Source organism: Aquarana catesbeiana, linkage group LG01, assembly GCF_042186555.1.
Source record: "Aquarana catesbeiana isolate 2022-GZ linkage group LG01, ASM4218655v1, whole genome shotgun sequence".
Taxonomy (NCBI): domain Eukaryota; kingdom Metazoa; phylum Chordata; class Amphibia; order Anura; family Ranidae; genus Aquarana; species Aquarana catesbeiana.
In genome coordinates, this window is record NC_133324.1 from 964705403 (window position 1) to 964724119 (window position 18717).

An 18717-nucleotide genomic window follows, 5' to 3' on the forward strand; every position below is an offset into this window, starting at 1 on the left:
CTGGCTGCTATCTTGCTCCTAATCCAAAGGTTTGGGGAATTTTCAGGCTTGCAGATCAATTGGAGCAAGTCCCAGATTCTCCCTTTGGACCTGGGTACTCCTGCTGCTCAGCAGGCCTCCTTTTCTCTTGTCAGGGCTAGTCAACTCAAATACCTGGGTATCCTAATTTAACAGTTTCCAGCAGATTACATTGAGTTAAATCTGGAACCCCTGTATACAGTTCTCAAATCTAAGAAGCAAATATGGTCTCGCCTCCCACTTGGTGTCATGGGACGTATTCATTTTGAAGGTGATTTTACTTCCTAAACTACTCTATGTCTTTTGGCATGCCCCGCTATACATTCCCCCTTGAATCTTCAAAGCCATGGAACAGAACTGTGCATGCCCAAGACCCGGGGCTTTTTGGGGACCCACTCGGGGCTCCAGCCCCCCTCAGCCCCACTCCCGACGCCACTGCTGGTGACACATTATGTTTTGATAGCTTACATGTCTTTATTTTATTCTTTCCTTTTTACTCAATAAAGACATTTTGTTTAAAAAGAAAACGCCCTTCTTCAGGTTGTAATTAATGAGATTGGGGTGCTGCTGCATTTAAACCAAGCCACATTTATGAGTTAAAAAAATTCCACTTATGGATGTTCTTTCATAGTTACATTATTCCAGCTTGGACTAATCCAACTATGCATATACTATACCTGTGATATCCCTCTAGAACAGTGGTTCTCAACCCAGGGGTCGAATGATTTGCCAGTGGTCACTGAATCATGGGCTGTTCCTGGAGCCTGCACCGCTCTCCCAGCAGGGCTGTCCCTGGAGCCTGTGGCCGCCCAGCAGGGCTGTCCCTGCAGCCTGTGGCCGCCCATCAGGGCTGTCCCTGGAGCCTGTGGCCGCCCAGCAGGGCTGTCCCTGCAGCCTGTGGCCGCCCAGCAGGGCTGTCCCTGCAGCCTGTGGCCGCCCAGCAGGGCTGTCCCTGCAGCCTGTGGCCGCCAAGCAGGGCTGTTCCTGGAGCCCACGGCCGCCCACTTAGCCTCTTCGCAGCCACCCATTCAGTTCACGGCATTGCTGGGGGACAGAGACTAGAGGTCTGCTGACTGGTGAGGAATGTGAAGTGGGAGGGACTGGAGGAGACCCTACCTCCTGATTTCGGCATAGGTGTCACTGCTACAAGACACCACAAAGTCGGAGACACAGTGAATCCGGAAACACAGTGAGTAACACTACTGCCCTGTACACACAAAAGGATTTTACGAGGGGGGGCGTGTCCGGACGAGCTACAGGGAAGACGTGTATGAGCTGAGCTCCGCTTAAGGGATACTAATCCACGGCCATCCTAACTGTTTCCCGATCTCCCGAGCTCCATCCTTCCCTCTACCACACCGACCCCCCTCCTGCTACTGCTGCCGAGGTATATTGGAAGATTTTGCGGAGCTTTGCGGTCCCGGGCCTACGGCCAGTCTTAGGCCTGGTGTGCCCGCCGCCATATTGGGCCTTACAGGCGCCCGACTTAAGCAGCCTTCCTCCCCCTTGCATCAGTGGAACAGCGGAGCCCCACACCTCTACTCCCTAATCGGGTTGACATCGGAGATTTCGCTAGCTCCTCTGAGGGCTGTGGTGACGCCAGCTGCTCCCCTCTCCTACCTCAAGCCTGTCTTCAGTGGGAGCCATCTTGCGGCCTGCTGCTCCGGTTTCTCCTAGTAAAGACACAGTGAGTACGGTGACATCCCTATCCTCTTCCCTCACTGAGTACTCTTGACAGTGCCAATACTCTGCAGCCCCACTGAGACACTGAATTTAGACCCATACAGCACCGTTCCGGACCCCCGAGAGGCGGCACACGCCAGACCGGACACTAATCTCAGGAAAGTCCGCGGCTTCGGCCTACCCCTGGAAGTCGGCGGCCATCTTGGTGCTCCACAGTGTTCTCCCTGTCCTCAGCCTGCTCTGTCTTACTTATCAACGTTTTTTTTTTTTTTTTTTTTTTTTTCTGGATAGAGGTTTACAAGCAAGCTCCTCTATACAAGCAACCACCACAAGGAAAATCTAAAAATCTAACCCGTCTTTGGGGACCGTCTGCCATATTAATCCACCAAGTGCTGCTACTTCCTCTCTGCCTCTACCTAAGGTACAACATTTTTTTTTTTTTAACTCCTCGTTGTACCTTTTAAAGTGACCTTATAGCAATACCTGCATCTACACTTTTCCACATGATTGTGGCACCTTAATGCATGTCTGACCTTACACAGATGTAATTTAGGAGTGCTCCCTACAGCTAGCGGCCGTATAGGTCCAGTGATGCCCGCCAAAACGCCTAAACTTCGTGCAGCCTCAGGTAAACGTCCAGGCAAGAGGTCAATGCCCGTTCCAGTCTCTACAGGCTCCATCCAACAGTATTTGGCTAACGCACGTGACGAACAGGTTCGAACCTCGCGCACAAGTGCCTCTCCATCGTCTCATGCAGTCTCTGTGCGAGAAAGCTCTCCTGCCTCCTCATACTGCTCTGACCTTATGGATGATCCAGGATCCCCAGCCGGCTCCGAGATGACTACACTAATGAGCGGCCTTAAAAAAGAACTTGCAGGTATGTTTCGCAGTTTGGAGAAATCCATCAAAAAAGAAATAACTGCTGTTAGATCTGATATGTCGCATATCCTGGTCAGAGTTGAGGAAACAGAACAACGGCAAGACACACATGCTGTAGCCATTAAAGAACTACAAGACACTGTTACTCAGCTGGCCTTTGCCCATCGAGCCTCTCTTTATAAGCTTGAGGACCTCGAGAACCGCAACCGTAGAAACAATATTCGTATCAGAGGTCTGCCGGAAGCTACTGGGGATAATGATCTAGAACCATCCATAAGAGGCATTTTTAATACCATCTTGGGTAGATCTGTCACTGAACCGCTGCGTTTCGACCGTGTGCATCAGGCTCTAAGGCCTAGAAATGCTAATTCAGATCAACCTAGAGACGTCATCTGCCGCCTGCATTACTTCGAAGATAAAAACGCTATCATGTTGAAGATGCGGGATCTACCTAACGTTGACTTTGACGGAGCAGTCATTACCATCTTCCCAGATCTTTCCAAGGAAACGCTAGATCGTCGTAGAGCTCTGAAACCGCTTCTTGACCAGTTGCGCTCTGATGGGATCATATACAGATGGGGATTCCCAGCCTGCCTGATTGCCACGAAAAATGGTCGTTCCTACACATTAAGATTCCCAGAGGAACTTTCAACTTTTCTACATGATCTTAACCTCCCACCAATGGAGCTCCCAGGCTGGCAAGACCCAATCCCTAAATTTCTGAGCCATCTAGACCCACCATGGGGAAAGAATCCCTCAAAGAAGCAACGTACCTCACTCCCAGGCTCTGCACAAAAGCATGGTTGAAAAGTGGCCTTTTCCCCCTTTTTTTTTTTCTGGTTTTTTTTTTTTTTTTTTTTTTTTTTTTTTTATTATTCATCCATGTAGACCACCAATTATTCACAGGATGACATTCTGAGTAGTATTTTGGTCACAAAGTTTTTTTGTACTTTTCCACATACATATATGGCCAAAACCGATGTACTATTGCATTGACCAATGTTTTTTGGTATTCTAATTATTTAGTTGTTTTTAAGTGTTTACTTTAATCTTTTATTATATAATTCAGGTACCAAGCTGGTCTACAGTTATATATTACTTTTTCAAGCTATATGTTGTTTACAATGATCCTGGCCCGTTTATAGGTTATCTCTACATTACTAACTGGAACTTATTAAGTCCCTACAGTTGTAGGTTATATGTTTTTTATAGGCCGTGCGCTGTCAGTGCGTACTCCTCCCTCTACCCCACCTTAAACACAGTAAACCCGCCCCCCCATTCCTTCTGGGGTTGGAGACTGCGATTGGCCTTACAACTGTTCTATCCGATCCCTGCCCAGGGGTTGAGATGGCCTCTCGTTTTCTCTCTCCCCAATGGGAACACTGCAGATTTCTGCGTGACGTTCAAATGTTTCCCACAAGATGCTTAATCTACATATGTAATTTCTATATATGCTCTTTTTTCCTCTTTTTTTCTCTGTCTCTCTCTCCAAAACTCTCTTTCTTCTCCCCCGCCCCCCTACCCCCTACCCCCTCTCTGTTGGCACACATGGATAGGTTGGCTGAAGGACCGAGCTCTGCTTTAGATATGGCTACCTTAAAGTGTGTATCATACAATGTCAGGGGTCTTAATGTCGCTGTTAAGCGTCACCAATTAGCTCGTGAACTAAAACAAGCCGTTTGTTCAATTGCTTTTCTCCAAGAAACGCATCTTACTCACACAACTTCTGTTAAGCTAACTTCACCCCATTTTCCACAGTGGTACTATAGCTTATCAGATACCAACAAAGCTAAAGGTGTTGCCATTGGATTCTGTAGAGGCGTGTCCTTCAGGCTATCTGATATGTTAGCAGATGAACATGGTCGCTTTCTTTTCCTTCGAGGCTTCATAGGAAACACTCAATGCACTTTAGCAAATGTATATTGTCCAAACCACAATCAACCAACTTTTTTCTCACAAATCATTACTAAACTCTCACAGTTTGCCAAGGGTCTTACTATCTTAGCTGGTGACATAAACATGCCCCTAGACCCTACTCTGGATACCTCTCAAGGTCGCTCCAGTGTTTCTTTCAAACGTTTGAAATATGTTAAAAAGAAACTTTTGAGCCTCCAACTAATGGATGTCTGGCGTCTCCTCCATCCTAAGGAAAAGGATTTCTCCCATTTTTCCACAACACATCAATCCTATTCCAGAATAGATAACATGTTTTTAGATCACTATCATCTTCCCCTCCTGCAATCCGCTCACATAGGGACTGCTTCTATATCTGACCATGCACCTGTGTCGATGACGTTGACCATGCCCTCCCTACCAAGACGTACTAATAACTGGAAACTTAATGACTCCCTTCTTTCCAACGAAGCTGAGGTCTCCATATTAGCCTCTCATTTATCACAGTACTTTAAGGAAAATAAGCCTGCTGACACATCTCCCTCCACTGTATGGGAGGCTCATAAGGCTACTATAAGAGGTCGTCTCATTGAACTTGGAACTAGGAAAAAAAGAGAGCATGGTCGGCGAGTCGCCCAGGTCTTGCAGCAGATAGCGACCCTCGAAAAACAACACAAATTATCACTACATATTGAACACCTTAAATCCCTCACACTTAAACGAGAAGAGTTGAAATCGCTCCTCAACTTAGATACTAAGAGGAAATTTCAACGCCTATCTCAGAAATTCTATGAGTGGGGGAACTAACCAAGTAAGCTATTAGCCCGATCCTTGAAAACTAAACAGGCGCAGTCGTTTATTTCCAAAATCAAACTCCCATCAGGAGAGCTAGTCCACGCAACTCCAGATATCGCTAAGGCCTTCAGAGATTACTACACGGACCTTTACAATGTTAAAAATGATTTGTCCTCTCTTTCTCAAAAAGAAAGAAGGAGTCGCATATTCTCTTATTTAAAAGATGCTAACTTACCTAAATTGCCCCTGTCCATACTAAAAGAAATGGAAGAAGATTTCTCAGTCGAGGAATTTCAGGCAGCATTAAAATCATCCCCATCCGGTAAAGCCCCTGGACCTGATGGGTTCACTATTTTATATTACAAAACATTCAGTGATGTACTGCTCCCTCGTCTGTGCACCTATGCAAATTCCATCTCTCACTCTTCAGGTTTACGCCCAGAATCTCTCTCCACTCATATCACTGTCATCCCCAAACCTGATAAGGATCCTACCCTATGCAATAGTTTCAGGCCCATATCGTTGATCAATGTGGACATTAAATTACTTGCCAAAGTAATGGCGAATCGATTGTTGCCTCTTTTACCTAGCTGGATTTCGGCAGATCAATCGGGTTTCATACCTAACAGGGAAGCAAAAGACAATTCCCTTCGTGCAATCTCGTTGATCCAATATGTCCAGAGGCGCTCCCAGTCCACCCTACTCCTCTCCACTGACGCTGAGAAGGCTTTTGATAGGGTGGACTGGGAATACCTTAAAATGACCCTACGATACTTCGGTCTGGGTCCTAAGATGTTTCATCGAATTTCATCCCTATACTCTAATCCTACAGCGCAAATTAGGATAAATGGGATGCTGAGTGACCCTTTCGTCCTACACAATGGAACCAGGCAAGGCTGCCCCCTTTCTCCCCTTCTCTTTGCTATTACCCTAGAACCATTTCTAGCAACAATTAGACATAACATTGATATCAAAGGCATACAAATAGGTAACAAATCACATAAATACGCAGCTTATGCTGATGATATATTATTCTTTATCCAACAACCACGCATTTCAATTCCAAATTTAATGACGGCATTCTCCAATTTTCACTCCATCTCTAACTTCAAAATAAATTTATCCAAATCGGAAATTTTAAACATTAATATCCCCAAGTCGGAGGCTCTCTCTCTTAAACCTTTATTTCCCTTTAAGTGGGAACCAAAATGTATGAAATATCTGGGTATTTATCTTACTCCTCATCCCCATTCTCTTTTTCAATACAATTATATCCCCTTGCTAAATAAGATTAAAGATGACCTACGAAAGTGGTCCAATTTATCACATACCTGGCTGGGGAAAGTAAATATAATTAAAATGAATATATTACCTCGCATCCTTTTTATTTTCCAAATGCTTCCATTAGGTGTTCCGGTTGGGTTCTTCACTATTTTACAAACCATGATTTCCAAATTTATTTGGAAGAATAGGCACTCCAGGATATCCAGAGAGCTATTGTTCCGCTCCAAATGCTCTGGTGGTCTGGCTCTTCCTAATTTCAAAACATACTATCAAGCGGTTGTTCTTTCCAGATTGGCGGATTGGAAATATGCTCTCAAAACGAAATTGTGGGTACAAATTGAATATTCTCTAAGTGGAATGGACCTTTTTATAGCTCCCTGGATACCCCGATCTTGCAGAAATTTGGCTCATAATACTTCGGTTCTTACTATATCTTCTTTAGATATATGGGATGCACTACACAAAAAAGTTTCATGGAACTATAACTCCCCTTTATTGCCCCTTCTCAACCACAAATATTTTTTGCCGGGTCTATTAGACCCAGGTTTTAAATCATGGAAATCTGCAGAACCCCTTCTACTACATCATGTCCTCCGTGACAACACTATTAAACCACTAAGTATGATTCTAGCCCCTAAACCTGCTACATTTATGGATAAATGGAGATATCACCAATTACAACATTTCTTAAATTGCCTCCCTAGACCAATTAGAGGTGTTGAGGATTTACATGCTATAGAAGAGATTTTCTATCCAAAAGATCCACCTTTACATAGTATATCTCTATTTTACAAAGCTCTCATTGCTCTACAAAATCCCAACCCTCCACCTTTCCTTGCTAAATGGGAAACTGATTTAAATTCTTCCCTCACTGACAACCAAAAAGACAAGGTTCTTCAACTAGCCCACACTTCTTCCATAGCCTCGAAAATGTCAGAAGTTAACTATAAACTGTTAACCAGATGGCATTACACCCCAGCTAGATTACACCAAATGTTCCCAGCCAGTTCCCCGTTATGCTGAAGGAATTGTGGGAACAACGCTACTCACGCACACGTCTGGTGGTTTTGCCCACTGATTCGACCTTTCTGGGATGCCATTCGTACTCTGATAACACAGATCTCAGATACGAATATACCCAATGACCCTTGGGCTATCCTCTTTCACTCTACGACTACCCCTATGAGATTATATAAACGTTCAATTATCCCCCATTTGCTGAACACAGCCAAAGCTTTAATCCCGACTTTATGGGGACAACCAACAATCCCTTCTATTCGAGTTTGGTTACAAATGGTTGATAACGTACATCTTATGGAGAGTATTACACACAACATCAGAGGTACCTCCAAGAAACATTCCATAACATGGGATTCATGGATAACCTTTCAATCCACTTCCACCTATAAAGACATTATAACACAAACCCCTTAAATTGACTTACTAGGAGTAGCTGTTTATATTCTGATGTTTAGGTTCTTTTCAATGTGATAACATGTGTGCCAGCAATTCATCCCTCCCCCCTTCCCCTCCCCATTCCTACTTCTTGCTCTCTCTTTTCCTCTATCCTCTCTTTCTATTCATACTCTCCCTTTTCCTCTTACTTTATACTTTTGTTAAACCAATATACAGATCTCTTTTCAGTATGTTTGACTTCAGGACTCAAATACTGTGAACCTCCCCTTCTTTTTTACTTAGATGATGCAATAATACTTTTTATAAATATATAGTCACTTGCTGGGTGTATGGTTCATAGCTTACTGTCATAGTTGATACAGTCTAAACCTAAATTTATCATTTTGACTTCTAAATATGTACCTTTTATGTGCCTTATGTTTGTCTTTGCTCTATTTTTCTTTAATAAAAACTTATTAAACAAAAAAAAAAAAAAAAAGGATTTTACGACAACAAATGTTGGATGTGAGCTTGTTGTCGGAAAGTCTGACCGTGTGTATGCTCCATAGAACATTTGTTGGCGGAATTTCCGCCAACAAATGTTTGAGAGCAGGTTCTCAAATTTTCTGACAACAAAATTTGTTGTTTCCGATCGAGTGTACATAAGTCCGACGCACAAATGTCCACACATGCTCGGAATCAAGCAGAAGAGCCGCACTGGCTATTGAACTTAATTTTTCACAGCTCGTCGTACGTGTTGTACGCCGCCGTGTTCTTGATGTTCGGAATTTCCAACAACATTTGCGTGACCGTGTGTATGCAACACAATTTTGAGCCAACATCCTTTGGAAAAAAATCCACGCTTTTGTTCTTGGAAAATCCTATCGTGTATACAGGGTATACCTGTCATTATAGTTGCCATTAAAAGTCCCCATTACAGTCCCCAGATTAGCAGATGACCTTCATCAAGAACACCTAAGTTGGCTGATCAGAACTCCCCGCCATGCACTGCCGCTCATCCCATTCCCCCCACCAACGAGTAAGTGAAGGAATAAAAATAGAGAATACGGGGCGTGGCTTGGAGCCGAACGAGAATGGCTGCCTGATCTCTTAGCTCTGTCCCACGGAGGTCCTGCTAACAGCCTAACGGAGCCCTTACCTGCCGACAACATGGGGAAACCGAAGGATAAATCATCCCAGTCCCGGTCCCGATCCCCCAGGGGCATGGATCCGCCCTCCGGACACAACATCCCGGAAATCTTCCGGCCGCGATCACGCGAGGCCCCGGCTTCATCTCCGGCCTACTCCGGAACGCGCGCCTCAAGCCTCAGCCCTGCCAGGAGACACTCACTGCGGGCAGAGAGCCCATCTACCGCCCGACCACTTAATATGGATGATCTCAGGTCGGTGGCCACAGATATCAAAGACTCATTTGCTGCAGCTTTCACAGATCTCAGGAGGGAGATTCAATCGATGCACATGAGGATCGATGACATAGAAACAACCACGGTCCGCCATGATGCCGCCATACAACAGCTACAACGCTCATCCCAGAGTTACAACAGCCAGCTTAGAGACCTACACAGGCATATGGAGGATCTGGACAATCGCGGACGCCGCCACAATGTGAGGGTAAGAGGCATACCTGAGTCCGTCGAACAGAACCACATAATACAGGCCACAATCCAGATTTTCAATGACTTACTAGGGAGACCCCCCGAGACCCCCATTGACTATGAGCGTCTACACAGAGCTCTCAAACCCAGAGGCAGAGACTCAGACCCTCCCAGAGACGTGATATGCTGCCTGGTGAATTTCAGACTGAAGGAAGACATATTAAGAAGAGCCAGAGAGCGCCGCAGCCTAACGTATCAAGGGGCAGAGATCAAGATTTTTCAAGATCTGTCCCCTATAACCCTACAACACAGAAGAGATCTACGCCCGCTGCTCGACCTAATGCGCCAAAAAGAAATCCAATATCGTTGGAAATTTCCCTTCTGCCTGTCCGCAACAAAAGCTGGACGCACCGCCAATCTGAAAGTCCCAGAAGACCTCAGGGGATTCTGCAATACTCTGCAGTTACCGTTCATCGAACTCCCAGACTGGTATAGAGACTTTCGCTCCACTCAGCTCCAAAGAACCAACTCCATGGAGGCCATCCCGGTAAGAGATGAATTTCACATCAGAAGACGCAGATCATCCTCTCCAAGGCCACTTCCTCAGAGGGATCAGCTGGATAGAGACCGACAAAGCCCAACAGCGTCCCCAGCACACAGGCGGGCCCGGCCAGATCAGCCTTGATCAACCATGTCTAACCTCCTGAACTCATTACAACTCATGTTCAGAATTGCAGTTACCCCTAGGTCGCCACCCCATCCTAAATCCCAGGACCATAGAACCATGACGGAACAGCAATCCATTCGACGCCTACAATTCGCTTGACAGAGGCCTACCTCAAACCTGGCCTATACTGGATCCACCAGGTACAGTCAGACAACAATACACTCCCACAAGCTGAGAAACCCACGAAGACCCCACGCTACACGCCTCCACATCAACTCACCCACAGAATATTCTCTCAGGGAAAACACCAGTCATCCACAGATTCCAACAGAACTCAATCCACTCCACTAAGTAACTGAACTTAAGCCGCACATATCACCAGTGGATCTCTGCTTGGTTGAGCAACAGAACACCACACAAGCTGCCAACATCTTCACTCAACTGCTAGCCTCCACTGAACTCATGAATGATGGCCCGAGATAGACCCCTACCCTTCGAGATGGTGTCATCTAACACAGCTCAAAATGGCAATGGGGTACCCCCCGCCATCCCTCCACTCCCCTTCCCCCCCTCTCCCTTACCCATCCCAACCCCCCCCCTCTTCCTTTCAGGTACCTCTTCTAGACTGAAGACGACGCAACGAAGAAAGAAACTGAACCTGAGAAACCAAAATAAGTTTGATACTGAACATTCGGTATTCCACCGTGCTCCGAGATACACTCAGAGCTCATCCCCCCCCCCCCCCCTTTTTTTTTTCCCCTTTTTTTTTTTTTTTTTTTTTTTCTTTTTTCTTGACTGCTTTTGAACATGCTTATCCTGATTGTCTTGACTTGCTTATTGAGAAAAGGGGGGGCTCACCCCGCATGGATAAGGGCTCTTCCCTCCCTGGCACACTCCTATTCACTTTACATATGCCAGGAGCGTCCATGGGGGATGAGCTCCCTAATGATGGGCAGGGTGTATTAAACCAACCATCCTAGGGCCACAGCGGCCGAGTAATGCACAGTTAGTCAGATACCCACTAAAGACCACTTCCTACCTAATTTAATGCTAAACTTTGCTAAAATCTACCATAGACAGCTCTGGGATTGAACAATTGCAGGAAGTACAGCTCTATCCTAACCCGATGTCTAGACCACACCCAGACTAACCCGCACACGTAAGCATCGATGGATCCTTACTGATCTCCCCCCCATAGTCACACTCCCCCCCAAATTATCACGGGCTTACCTCTTAGAGGCTACGCTACCCTACGCCCTTGCATAGCCTCAATACATACAACAAGCTCATAATTAGCACTGAACCCATTCTAGCCTTATGATGATTGCTGCTACCTGTATCAGTATTATCTCTAAGTTATATGTATAGTTGGTTTGATAACGCCACTTTTCCTGGGCCTCGATATCTGCTTTCTAGGTGACGACCTCCACATGTTCCTTATCGTGGCTAGTTTATTTCTAGAACCACAGGTTAATGTTCAATGTTCCAATTATCTTTGTCATTGATTGTTTCTGCCTTCACATCACCAATCTGAGATCTTTAACCACATATTCTCCCCTTGTTACGTAAGCAGGCTCCTTCCATACAAGTCGAATAGACCCTAGTTGACCTCCCACGGACGGAACGTTTCTCGAACCTCTCCTCGAGCTCCTTCCACTCCTCCACACAACAGGACAGTGACTATCCTAGTTGACCCACACCGGACGTTTCAACCCATAACAGGGTAAGGTAGCTGGACTACATTTACCTCCGGTAAGTACACCTTATTTCCCGATACTACTTCCCACCTGACTTCCCACCCCCCTCCTCCCCTCTATCTCTCCCCCCTTCTATACGTCCCCTTTCTCTCCCTCCCCCCCTCCCCTTAATATATCTGGGCTTCCCCCCCTCCCTGGTCTCCACTGTCGCATCTCCCTCTATATCGCTCAAATACCTGTGAAGAGCCTCCGACTCCCCACAGACTACACCCACCCACATCGGCCACATTTGCAAATTGCACCCCCTCCCAATATCCACCACACCAACTAGACTATACCCAACGATCATGGACCCCCTACAGTCCACTGTGCAACACAACACGCTCAAAGTAGTCTCTCAAAATGTCAAAGGACTAAATATCCCAGAGAAGCGTAGTCAAATCCTCAACATGATGAGCAAATTAAAAGCAGATGTGATATTTTTGCAAGAAACCCACTTTCGAACGGACAATACCCCTAAACTAGCAAGTCACAAGTACCCCATTTCCTTCCATGCCACAAACCCTCTAACCAAAACAAAAGGAGTTTCAATCTTGCTCTCTAAAAATCTTCCATGGCAACTGATAGATTCCCTAATAGACCCAGAGGGCCGCTGTGTGTTCTTGAAGGGAACCATCCATAACCGGATGGTTACCTTGGCAAACATATACAGCCCCAACACCGCCCAGGTCTGCTTCTTTCGTTCTATCGCTGCCATCCTCGCAGGTTTTCAAGCGGGGACTACAATTCTTGGAGGCGATTTCAATGTGACACTTCAGCCCATCCTAGACTCCTCTTCGGGGTCTTCCACCCTTCCCTATAGAGCACTGAGACAAGTTAAGATGCAATTACAGGAACTCCTTTTGCACGATACATGGCGCACCTTGCACCCGAATGGGAAAGATTACTCCTTTTTCTCCGCACCCCACAGTAGATACTCTAGGCTGGATTACCTCTTCCTCTCCCAAAAAGACCTCCCCTTCCTGAAATCTGCCACCATTGAACCCCTACTCATTTCAGACCACCACCCGATCACCCTCTCCCTTTCCTTCCCGGAAAGAAACTTGGTCACAAAGATATGGCGTCTTGATCCTTCTCTCCTCACTTCAGAAATTGACACCAACCACATCCGCACCAGCTTAAACAACTACTTCAGGGAAAACGATAACTCGGACACAACGCCCCTGTCCCTCTGGGAGGCACATAAATGCGTCATCCGAGGGGAATTTCTTACACTCCAGGCCAACCGGAAAAAAACACAACAGATAACCCTTCAGGAACTCACTAACAAAATAAAAAGACTAGAAATACTCCACAAGCAGTCCCAATCACAAGACACATACCTAGAACTCACTCAAACCAGGAAACTTCTGTTGGAAGTTCTTAACCGTAAAACCAGACGCAAATTTATATTAAACCAAAAGCTATTTTATGAACACGGGAACAAGTGTGGGAAGCTTCTAGCCAGAGCGATACAATCCAAGAAAGCTAGCACCAACATCCACACTATTAAGGACCCGCTAGGTAACTCAAGCTCAAACTCCGCAGACATAGCATCTCACTTCGAACGCTACTACACAGAACTTTATAACATACCACAGCAACCCGAAATGACTGCAGGCCAAACTTCCAGAAAAGCCATTATCACAAACTTCCTCAAAAAATTCAGCCCCAAACCCATACCCCGAGAAGAGACTCGCGATTTAGACAACCCCGTATCCGAAGAGGAACTTAAGAGAGCGATTAAACAACTAAAAACGGGCAAAAGCCCAGGCCCCGACGGTTTTTCAGCACCATATTATAAGACCTTTATAGACATTCTTTCGACCCCGTTCCTAAAGACTTTCAACTCCTTATCCTCCTCAAAGCTACCTTTTCACAGACTGCTTGAAGCGCATATCACGGTCATCCCGAAGGAGGGGAAGGACGCCACTTCAGTCACTAGTTACAGACCAATATCCCTACTCAACGTAGACATTAAATTATTCGCAAAAATCCTAGCAAACAGACTCCTTCCCCTCCTTCCTGCAATAATAGGGAAAGACCAGGTTGGATTTGTTCCTGGCAGAGAGGCCAGGGACAACACCATCAAGGCTATTAACATAAAACATTGGCTAACTTCCCAAAAACAAAGAGGCTTCTTTCTATCCCTGGATGCTGAGAAGGCGTTTGACAGGCTGGCCTGGGACTACCTGGGGGCGGTTTTACGCCACCTAGGTCTACACAACCGAATGTTCAACCTAATTATGTCCCTATACACTACACCAACAGCAAAAGTCAAAGTCAACGGCCACCTGTCAGACGCCTTCTCTATCCGGAATGGAACGAGACAAGGATGCCCACTGTCCCCTATCCTTTTTATTTTAACTCTTGAACCCCTTCTACGCTGCCTACGATCAAACGAAAATATCAAGGGTATCCCCATTGCAGGACGTACGTATAAAATAGCGGCTTTTGCCGATGACATTCTGCTGTTTCTAAGTGACCCACTTACCTCAATCCCAAACCTCCTCAGAGATTTTGACCTATTTCGGCAAATATCCAACCTTAAGATCAACTTCTCAAAATCCCATGCCCTCAACATTTCCCTCCCGAAAGACCTAGTCTCCCAATGCCAAGATAACTTTCCCTTTGTCTGGAAACAAAACGCCATTACCTACCTGGGAATCCAATTGACCACACATCTGTCGGACTTATACACTAAAAATTTCATCCCGCTGATCCGCACTATCTCCGAGGACCTACGTAGATGGGACAAACCCCATTTTTCTTGGTTCGGCCGCGCGGCCATCCTAAAGATGAATGTGCTCCCGCGTATCCTCTACCTGCTACAAACAATGCCCATCAAACTCCCTGTAGCCTTCTTTCACACGATCAAACAACAATTTCTAAAATTTCTTTGGAAACACAAACGCCCTAGGATAAGCTACTTCCAACTCTCGAAACCCAAAAGCAAAGGGGGTATTGGGCTACCAGATTTGCAGAATTATTACAGAGCTTGCCACCTGGGAAGAATTGTAGACTGGGCAGTACACGAAAGAGTTAAAGACTGGGTGAGACTAGAAGGCTCATTCTCCCACATGCCCATTAAAAGCACCCCATGGATTCTCCAATGTCACATTCCCAAAACCCTAAAAGAACACCCCCTTATAGAGGCTACCCTCAGGAGCTTTAGGGAAGTGTATAAAAAATTTCAAATCTCCTCTAATCCAGGACCCCTTACGCCGATCCGCCTTAACCCAGCCTTTATCCCGGGAACGTCCGCTAACTTCCTTAAAGATACCTGGCCACACTCAGACATACTAGCCCAACACTTCTTTAGAGATGGTAATTTCACAAACCGCGATACACTCCCCACAAACACAGGGGGTGAACCATTTCCGCTATGGACTTACCTCCAGATTCGCCATTTTCTGGTAACATCACACCGACACGCGTCTGTCTCTAGAAACTTAACCCCATTTGAAAACCTATGCACCCAAACTACACCGCAACAGCACTTGATTGCAAATACCCACTCCATGCTCTTTGCCCTGATCTCCCCCAAAGATACTAAAGCTTGCCAGGCCTGGGAAAGGGAACTTCAAATAGACCTAACGGAAGAGAACTGGGAACGAATTTACACAATAGCACACAAGGGCTCCCTCAATGTCACGTTACAAGAAAACAATTACAAAACCCTATCCCGATGGTACCGTACTCCTGAATTGCTAAACAAATTTAATCCGGACACGTCAAACAAATGTTGGAGGTGCTCCAATGATATAGGCACATTTTTACACATCTGGTGGTCCTGCCCTCTTCTCCAGACTTTCTGGAAACAGGTTCATGACATCACCTCCCATGTAACCACATACCCCATGGACTTTACTCCTACCAGACTCATTCTCCACCACTCTTCCACTTCAACCCACATGTACAGAAAGTCTCTGGGAATACATATGATCAACGCAGCCAAATTATGTATCTCAGCCAAATGGAAATCCCCCTGTAGCCCAACCCTATCTGAATGGTTTTCCCGTGTAAACAAAATTGCTGAAATGGAGGAATTAATCCACATTGCAAAAGATAAGCCGTCAAAATACTCCCGAACATGGGCCTGCTGGACCCACTTCTGCACCACAGAGAGATACTCCTCCATTATGAAGCCAAACTGTCCCCAATCCTCCCACAGCGACTGATCGAAGAAGCCGAAAGCCCTAGTGAGACATACACTTACCCACCAAAACTCGCTGTTTCGCTCACCCCTGCTTCATTGCGGATCCCGGGGAGATCCCTCCTTCAGACAGGGATCCGCACACGAAAACATCTTTACCCTTGAGACCCGGTGGAGACCGGGGAGGAGGTACCCCAGTCCCCTACCTTCCACATCTATCTATATCTCTTACCTCATCCCCCCCTTCCCCCTCATCTCTATGCCCTTCTCCCTCTTTTTATCCCCACCCCAACTGAACGGACAAAGACAACCAAATACCTACTCCCATGACTACCCTAACTTTGATGTTTAATTCCCCATCTACTCTTCACATTTCAAGAACCGACGAGATTAACCTACCTCACAGACGGACCCTACGTAACAAGCCCGATACATTCTCACGTGCTCAGGGACAAACCTACGGACCCTTAGGTGACTACACTCATACACTCCCCCAATTAACCCCATACCTCTGAAACCTTAATCAAGGTGATACTCCTACCTAAAATGGTTCCTGATCTCAGACGATGTGGCAAACCTCGAGTTCGAGGCCTTCTTATTTTGTTATACGTCTGTACGACTTAAAGTTGAATATATAAATGACTCACAATATTGTAGTAACATATGTCATGTTAATAAGATACATGTTGTCTACCAATCTATTGATTGTAAAAACTGTGTAACATCTTTTGTTCACAATAAAAACTTTCATGGAATAAAAAAAAATAGAGAATACATGGAAGGGAGGGGAAAAGAGGGGAAGAGGGGGAGGAAAAAGAAAAAGGGAGAGAAAGAGTAAGAGAACAAGAAAGATGGTTAGAGAGAGGGACGGGGGAAAAAAACAAGAGGTTAGGATAGAGAGGGATAAAATGAAAAGAAAGGAGAACAAAGAGAGTGGTAAATCCTAAAATGTACCATAAGGGGTTTTAATACTGTGCGAGTGGAAAGGACTCAGGGACCGCTAAATGTCCGTGGGTTAGGGGCACAAATTACTTGTCTTGCCTTGGGTGCTGACAACCCACGCTATGAAAATTTTACTGTTAGGGGTCCCCACAACTTTTACCCCACAACAATTGCTTCATACACTGTTCTGTTTATTCTGGCTCAGGTAAGGTGTTAAATATGGATGAAACATCACCTTCCACCAATGAGGGGTACATATTCAAGAAATTCTAGCAATGGCAAATGACCAGCTCTAGCAATGTCCAGTGATCAGTTCTAGCAAAGTACAATGACCAGCTCTAGCAATGGCCAATGACCAGCTCTAGCAATGGCCAATGACCAGCTCTAGCAAAGTCCAATAACCAGCTCTAGCAAAGTCCAATGCCCAGCTCTAGCAAAGTCCAATGCCCAGCTCTAGCAAAGTCCAATGCCCAGCTCTAGCAAAGTCCAATGCCCAGCTCTAGCAAAGTCCAATGCCAAGCTCTAGCAATGTCCTATGACCCGCTCTAGCAATGTCCAATGGCCAGCTCTAGAAATGTCCAATGACCAGCTCTAGCAATGTCCCATTACCAGATCTAGCAATGGCCAATGACCAGCTTTATCAAAATGAAAGGGAAAAGTTTAAAAGGTCACTATGAGGGAACCTCAGAAAGTTCTACAGTCACAATCTTCATATATGGGGCCCTACTTGTCTTATTTTGTGAATTCATTTTTTTACAGGAGTTGATCAGCAAAGATGCTGGTTGCACTGTGATCTTCTGATTGTCACCAGAGGAAGCACCTACAAATCTGTGTAGGATCAAGACCATATGACACAGTAGACAACCCTATTACTAGCAACTAGGGATGTGCTTCAGGTTCAGGTCAAGCATTAGTTTGAGGTGAACCCAGCTTGTTCACCATTTGTGAACTTACCAAACTAATACATTTTACCACCATAGCAACCAATTACCAATAATGCACTTCCTGGGCTTTGAATTTTGGTCAGATGGCTTAGAAGGCCCATCAAGGGGGAGTTGAATAAGCCAGTCCATTCCCTATAAAAGGTTGGGTTCCCAGTAGCCATTTTGACAATGTGATTATCTGTGATAGGGAAATCATAGGGAGTGTTGCTGTTTAGGGATGGGCCGAACGGACCCCTGTTCGGTTCGCACAAGAGCTTTTGAACTGACTGCTCAAATGCATATTTGGTAAACCTGCGTTTATACCTCCATATACCTTTAAACTGAACATTGACTGACTGCTCAAATCCATATTTGGTAAATCTGTTTGTCACCACTGTTTCAACTCCATCTGTAGCCATGCTCACATTATTTCAATGTTTATTTAGTCATTAAGTCTTACCTAAATTATGGGTTCCCTTATCTTTGCAATTTTGGCCTTTTAGTCCCCTTGCAGTTTTATTGTGGTGTGAAAGTTATGCTCTGCTAGCTGTGTTCCTAATATCCCCTCTCAATTGATTAATTGCCAGATTCTATCCACACCCAACACACAGTATAAAAACAAGGCCTTCCTTACGGGGGAACACAGACAGGGGGCTGCACTTACAGGGGTTCTTCGAAAGAAGTGAGGTTCTTTAAATACGTGGCACTTCTGCTCTTGCACTTCAGCGAT